The 7198-nt window shown below is 46.5% G+C and overlaps 1 long non-coding RNA gene across 1 annotated transcript; it reads right to left on the reverse strand.

The window, feature by feature from the left end:
* Positions 1 to 993: 993 nt before the first annotated feature.
* Positions 994 to 5129, reverse strand: LOC133216275 (uncharacterized). Its single transcript, XR_009726602.1, has 3 exons — positions 4929 to 5129; positions 3752 to 3954; positions 994 to 2551 (listed from the first exon to the last, which is right to left on the reverse strand). It is a non-coding gene; the product is annotated as an uncharacterized LOC133216275 (long non-coding RNA).
* Between the last annotated feature and the right edge of the window lie 2069 nt (positions 5130 to 7198).

Consider the following 7198-nt stretch of genomic DNA (forward strand, 5'->3'; position numbering starts at 1 on the left):
AATCTGCTTGAAAGTGCCAATAGGCTCAAAAATTATTAAGGTCAGAATCAACATGCAGAAACGCACATGCATTCATTACATGATCAGATGAGCTTAATTTCCTTAGGCAAGCAGGCTAAAAATACCCCACATGCCCAGAAGAGGTAATTATACCAGTATAAAAGCTCTGCAGGGTTGTGCTGGTGTCTCTCCTCCACTCTCTCCACTGGATCAAGTGGTGTCCTGACACGTCCAGCCTGCCCCTGCCCACTCCGTGCACCTCCCACAGCCAACAAGCATCACCCAGAGAGGGGGAAATGCTGAATTATTAATTGCCATTTGCATAGAGTGCAATCTTACCACACCGTGCCAAGGAAGAGCAAGGATGCGCCAAGCCCCTGGGGTGGCCTGGGGAGATGTCCCCTTAGCTCATCTCCTCACCCCCCGACCCTGAACCAAACGCTTCTCTCAGGCTGGGTTTTGAAAGCAAAGTGCTCTAATGATGATAGACAGTTCCAGATCATGGCCTGCAAAGCTGCATCCCAGAGAGCTGGCACTTCTCGGCAGGACACCACGAGCGATGGGCACAAAGCAAACCAGCACCAACTGATGGGCAGCTGGACCGTGGTTGCTCCTTTCATTCCCATGCCCTCCCTATTGCTCTTGCACCTCAGTGGGGTCAGAGACCTCTGTCCATATGAAGACAAATAGCACCAAAGTACTATTAAATTCAACTAGCCTTTCTTTTCATGCGGTAGACCTGGACTCATGTAGCTACTTAAAAATATTCATGATGATTGTGGAGGAGACCCCACAAGCATGGTCTAAAGCGTCCCCCTTCCCAAAAAGCCATACAGAAGCAAGCAATTATTAGTCCTAAAATGACTTTTGACCAGAATAAGATGTTTCACTTACAATGATGGAGTGTTGAGGCTTTCCTGTCCCTTTTGCCATGCAATCAGGGGTGAGAGCAAGTGGTAACAAGAAGAGTGACACCTTCGCTTCACACAATTCACTTCCAGACAGAAGGCTTACCTTTGCTCTGTGACCCTGATGAAGTGTTTGAAGCACACCTTCTGGTTGAATAGTCTTACTTCTTTTGCTGGAGGCCTTTGTGCTCCAGCTGAAGGATCTCTCAGGACACAGTCCTGCCTACTGAGCACAACTGACCCTTTTTTAGGTCCTACAGTGATAATTTCTCCATCAGGAGCCACATGAAACTCACAATGTGGAGTGCTATCACACAGGTGATTAGCCTGGATGTTTAATGCCTTTTCCTCTTAGGTAGTCCAGCAAAGAGTAAAAAGCCTTTCTGATGAACCACTTGCCCTTAACATCCATCTCTTGGGTACCAACACTGAAACACCTCAATTGCTGGCTGGCTGCACGAGGAAGTTAGCCCGTTGCCCAGAGGAAGCAGGTCAGGGAGGCTTTCCTTTTAGCAGGCATTCATGATCCAGATGGAGCAAATGATGAATATCAAATTAAAACTCCTAGCTATGGACAAGATTCAAATCGGGCAGCTTGATTATAACCTGTCACAGTTACAAGGTGATGGAATTCCATCAACAGGGCACAAAGGGCCCCGAACCTCCCCGAGACAAGTTCTAAAGCCTTTCATCTGAGCTGTAAACTTTGCTCATCTGCTGATGAGTTTCTGCTGAGCTCCCGTCAGCTCAAACAGGCTCATTTCCATCCTCCAGCACGGCACCAGCTGGGAATGTGGAGCTGCTGACAAGTGACCTGGTGGGTGAAGGTCAGTGTGACAGATGTGGTGGGTCAGTGCTGGACACGCTGTTTTGGATGCGGTGCATCCGTGTTAGTGATGCGATTTGGAGCTCAGATTTAGCCAACCTCTGCATTTTACTGAGCTGTGCAAGATCAGTGCCTTGGGGGGAACCTGGCCCATGGCTCTGAAAGCTCAGCATGTGCGAAAAGCTTTCTTAAGCCTCACAGAGGGCTATTTAAGGAAGATGAAGCTCAAACTCTCATCTTCTTCTAAGGAATTTCCATAAATCCTGTTGTTTCTGAATCTTTTCCTCTAAGAATGAAGGCGAGAAGGGGTCCTCTGGTTTTATTTTATGCTCGGCAAGGGATTTTTTGCAAGGCAGCTTTTCAGGTAGCTGGATGTGATCATTCAGTTTAATGCAGGAGAGGATCTTTGTGTATGTGTGTTCAGTGGGGGCAATATGTTAAGTGAAAAGATGAAAGTCGGGTCCATCTCAAGAAACCCTAAGACGAGCAAACCCCTCTACACTTCAGATCCTCTTGAGTCAAGGAGATCTTTTCATTCCAAAGTGAATTTAATCCCAGTCATTCCTATTGCCACCCCATCTTGCAGGAGTGACCTCAACAAGCTGGGACGCACTCAGAGGCCAAGAAGCTTCCTCGTGACAACCACTGGTGACATTGCAGCATCAGTCCTTCCATTTCTGATCATGCACATGCCCACTGTGGATGAAGAACGGTTCCTTTAGCACCTTTCCCAGCATCCCTTCCTGTCTCCTTTAAATGTTTGGGAGCAATAATTTATGTGCAGAATGCAAGAAGTAATTAGGTTGTCTCCTGGTTTCTGCAAGGGAGCAAACACCATAGCAAATGGCATTCCAACAAAACTGGGTCGGCTCAGATTGAAGTCTCGTCCCATTCATCTTTGAGTTGTAGCATTGAATTTCCCAAACACATTAGAAACAAGTTTTAATTTTCCACAGCATTGGGCAATATCTTTTCCTAAAGCCTAAGGAACATTCATTAGCATCCGCTCCCTCCATTTCATGTGGCTGTCTCCTTGTTTGCACATCAATGTGGAGTTTGCTGCCTGGGCAAGCTCGCCCGAACGACGTCAAAGTTCCTGTATTGGTACACAATGCACGTCTATAGACACAAATCAAACTCCCACCCACACTCACATACCTGGCCTTCACTAGCCCTGGTTTGAAATAGTGCCTGCAAGAAGAAGGGAACAGCAGAGCATGAGGAGGGACCTCTAGAAATAGGAGTGCATGGAGCAGCCCTGTCCAACCTGGCTTTGAACACTGCCAGGGATGGGGCAGCCACAGCTTCTCTGGGCACCCTGTGCCAGCGCCCCAGCACCCTCACAGGGAAGAGCTTCTGCCTAAGAGCTCAGCTCGACCTCCCCACTGACAGCCACCTCCTATGGAGACAGCTCTATGGTGGACTTCTGACACAGCGAGATGAATTTCATGCCCATACCACTACAAACTACTCCATTTTTCATAAGTGACTATTACCCTCTGTATCACTGCACCCCGAAGTGGGGGTCTGGGCCGCAATGAAGCATTCCCCATCTGTACAAGGAAGATAATAGCACTTACCTATCCCCAGGCTTGCTATGAGGATGAATACATCACAGAGAGCTAGATGCTCCGATACTATGGTAATCAGGTGCTATCTCAGCACACCAGAGAGATAAGAGCCTACAAAGTACAGATGGCATTTCAGCTACAAATCCCTGGCCCAGTAGGCAAACTGTGTAAAATGAGAGCTGCCTGCTAGGTTCATGTAACCCTCCCTTTTTGAGTCACTTTTCAGGCATTTTCTTGTGATGTTGTATCACTACAGGCAGCAACAGCCCACCATAGGGAAGGGACAGCAGCTATGACACCAAGGGTGGTTATACCCAAAAGGCTTAGTTGTTCCAACCAACGCTGACGTTTAACAATGTATTGACCCTCTCGATAGCATCCAAATGTTTCTTCCCCTGACTTCAGCAATGCTAAAATCAAAGAGGAAAATGACAGCAGTTTCTTACCTGGAGCTACCAGAGCGCCAAGTATTTCCCAGTGGATTGCAATCAACTCCACCAGCAGCAGTGTTGCCTGTGCAGGATGAAACATGGTGTCAGCATCTCTTATCCTCATTTCATTCCCATGCCTCCTGTACATGAGTAAATAGTGAAAGGAGGTCTCGCTATCAGGTGCCAAGTGCCCTGATTCTTTCCTTGTAGAAGTGAGACTGGAACACAGACAAATTATTAGAGGGTTAGATGGTGCTGCAGATTTGGAAGGAGAAGCCTGGGAAGAGATAGCAGATAGATGAGGTAGCAGATAGATGAGGTAGCAGACAGATGAGGTAGCAGATAGATGAGATAAGCAGCCACGTGCAGAGCTGATGGAATAGAGAGGGAGTGTGGTTTTCTTTTACTAGCTCACTCGTTTGAATATTGATCTGGAAGCTTTCTTGGATCCGTATCAGTGAGCTCTGATTTACGTTCCCATCCCTGCCTGCCTGTGTTCTTGTCCTAGTGGAAAATCAAAGGGCTTGTACCTACAAATACCCATTTTCCACTTGGCTGGCTAGCTGGCAAACACGAGCACCACTGCATGCCAGCTGTGTGCAGATGTCCATGGGCTTTCCCATCTGCAAAGTGCGGGATGATGCTTTCTCCTCACGTGGCACCAAGCAGAAACCACTTCTGATACCCCTAAAGGGGACGTTTTCTTCACCCACTGTCCTTTGATCTTCCTCTAGCTTGTGGTTCAGTCCAAGGAATGCTGTTTCACTTCCTTTATGTGCCGTTTCTTCAGGCCTATTTGAACTGGAGGAACTGGATTTTTTCTTATGATTTCAAAGCCGGGTTTAATGACTGTAAAAAGCAGCACAGCTGTGGCACTCCAGGAACAAGACATCCTGTCTCAGGGATTGTCAGGGAATAATAAAAGCATACATGGTAGAGACATGTTACAAGTCACCTGCACTGTAAATAAATGTGCCTGCTGCTCTCAGAACTGACTTCTCTTCATTGTACTCAGAATGATTCTCTGAATTGAAATGCTTTCATATCTGAAGGGAGAGGATGGAGAGTACAAGAAAAAATGTTCCCTGAAGATAAAAAGTGTAATAGCCTCTTTTATTCCCCACTTTCCACATCAATAATGAAGAGTTATCCTCCAGGGACAGCAAGCAACATGCTCGACTCTACCTCTTACCAATCAGCAGCACAAAGTATCCCTCGACATCGAGGCTATGATACAAAGCACTGGGCAGATCAGAGTTGGGGCAAGGAGGGGAAGCAGGAGCAAGGCTGAGCCTGCTTCCAGCCCAAGGCTATCTGAGCTCCCAACTGACAAGTGCTACCACTGAGGTCATGCCTTGAAGTCATGTCTATAAAAGCAAATGGAGGCAGAGTGGCTCTGTTAAGATAAGACAGAAAAAAAGGTAATAAAAACACAAGGAAAGAAAAGAAAATGGCACAAAAATCCCGGCAGAAGCTGTCAAACAAGGGAACGTTTCTTTTTAAGCCTAAATAAATAATATATAAGGAAGGCTCCCTGCTGCTCGCTGATACTGGAGTTGACCGGGAGCCCAAATACCTCAAGGAAATAGGTTTTGTTCACTGGGTTTCTTCATCTGATTCCTCTTTTTTATCCCTCTGTTTGTCCCTTTGACACCCTCTCGCCCTGCTCTCAGTCTGTACTTGTATTATACCCTTCTGAAAGTAAACCAGCCCTCCTCCAGCGGGGCCATTGCTCAAGTTTCCCCTAAACAACTGTTTAGGAGACAGCATCTTCAATTTGCCTTCTAGACTGGGTGCATGAAATGCCAAGGAGCAGGACCAAGAGCTGATAGGCTATGCCAAGGTCATACAGGGACTCTGCTACCACTAAGGACCAAGGTCCTTCTCTAGAGGTGAAGATCAATTCATAGGGCCATTAAGTCCACCCTGACAGCAGATGACCCCTCTTCAAGGGGGAACATCTTCAAGCCTTATTTCCTCTATTTATATAATGATTGTTTCCCAACTGATTTCTTCCTCATCAGTGTCAGCATCCAGACCAGGAAATAACAACAGCACCACTCTTGGCCTCAGCAAAGCTGGACATGCCTCTATTTTTTGCAGGAGGTGGTCTGCTTTCTGTCCTCCAATTGATATTTTCCAGCCCACTGGGTCTCAGAAGCACGGTGACACACCATTAGCAGCCTTATGCTGCTTGCTAAATGCCAGTAAATTCAGCAGCAAAAGCAGGCAATCATGCTGGGCAGCTTAATCTTTGACTGCTTAAATTAAGATCTTCTACAAGGGCTTTAATTTCAAGGAAAGAGTGATCAGCTTGTCCTGAAAATGAGATTCTTTTAAAGTGTTTCATCTGCATTACCCGCTTTTGACAAGTTTGATGTGATGGAAGTCCTGTTTGAGTACGTACTTAAGAGGGTTTGGTGTAAATTCTGGGCAGGCTTCTCAGGGAATGGATCTTCGTTACTCCACAGGCAATTACTGACAGTGACCCATCTCTTCTGCTTTCTGCAAGCAAATAAAACCTGAGCTTGATTTTATATTCCCATCCATGGGGTTTTCTCTGCAATTAAATGCTGGGTTTCTTTATGTCTGTGTCTAATGCCTCGGTGTAAAATAGATCATTCTAAAGCAGAAGTGATGGTTTCACATGTATCCCTCGCCAAGCTCGCCAAGAAGCTGTCACACTGGTCCAGCCAGTATGGCACTTGCTTGGGACCTGTTCACCATGAAAGCAATTGCATCCTATTTCATCCAGGTAAGAGGGAAAGTTGATACCTTTGTGTTCAATAAGGGAGTAACAAAGCTAATAGTAGCTATCTTGGTGAATAAGAATAACGGACACCCCACAAACAGCCTATCGGGAAACACCAGCCAAGTGGAAAATGCAAGTAACAAGCATTTTACATATTCCAATTTGTTCTTCAATTTTCCTCTGTTTAATAAGGGACAGGGAGCACTCTGTGTGTGGAATGGAAAAGAGGAATCAGGCAGCAGTGGTGCCTCTCCCAGTGCGCACCACTAACAGGTCTGTGATGGATGGAGCTCCTCCCGTGTCCCAGCAGGCACGACAGGAACTGTCACCAATCGCAAGTAAAACTGAAGTAATTAATAGCGGGGTCCCACCATTTTCCACTCTCATGCAGTTGGCTCCTGTTTAAATAATGAGAATCTTAATTTCTTGCTTGACTTGGGCTGGGCTTGATTGTACTTAGGATAATTCTAGTGCAGAACTGGAGGACCTCCTTGGGCAAAGCCTAACCACAGGGACACTGATTGGAGTGACACTGATTCCACACCTCAGGTGGAAAGCCTGGGACTGCTCCTAAGTGATCCCTGTTGCCACTGCCAGGACCCTGACTGCATCCCGGATCCATAAATCACCCCTGTCCTTTGGCTTTCTCAGTTTTTTTCTCCTGATTTAAAGAAAAGCTGCAGCAACAAGCTCAAAATGTTGGTATCATT

Source organism: Neopsephotus bourkii, unplaced genomic scaffold (assembly GCF_033783945.1).
Source record: "Neopsephotus bourkii isolate Nb327-2 ecotype Australia unplaced genomic scaffold, CSIRO-AGI_Nbou_v1 NB_1036, whole genome shotgun sequence".
NCBI classification, from domain to species: Eukaryota; Metazoa; Chordata; class Aves; order Psittaciformes; family Psittacidae; genus Neopsephotus; species Neopsephotus bourkii.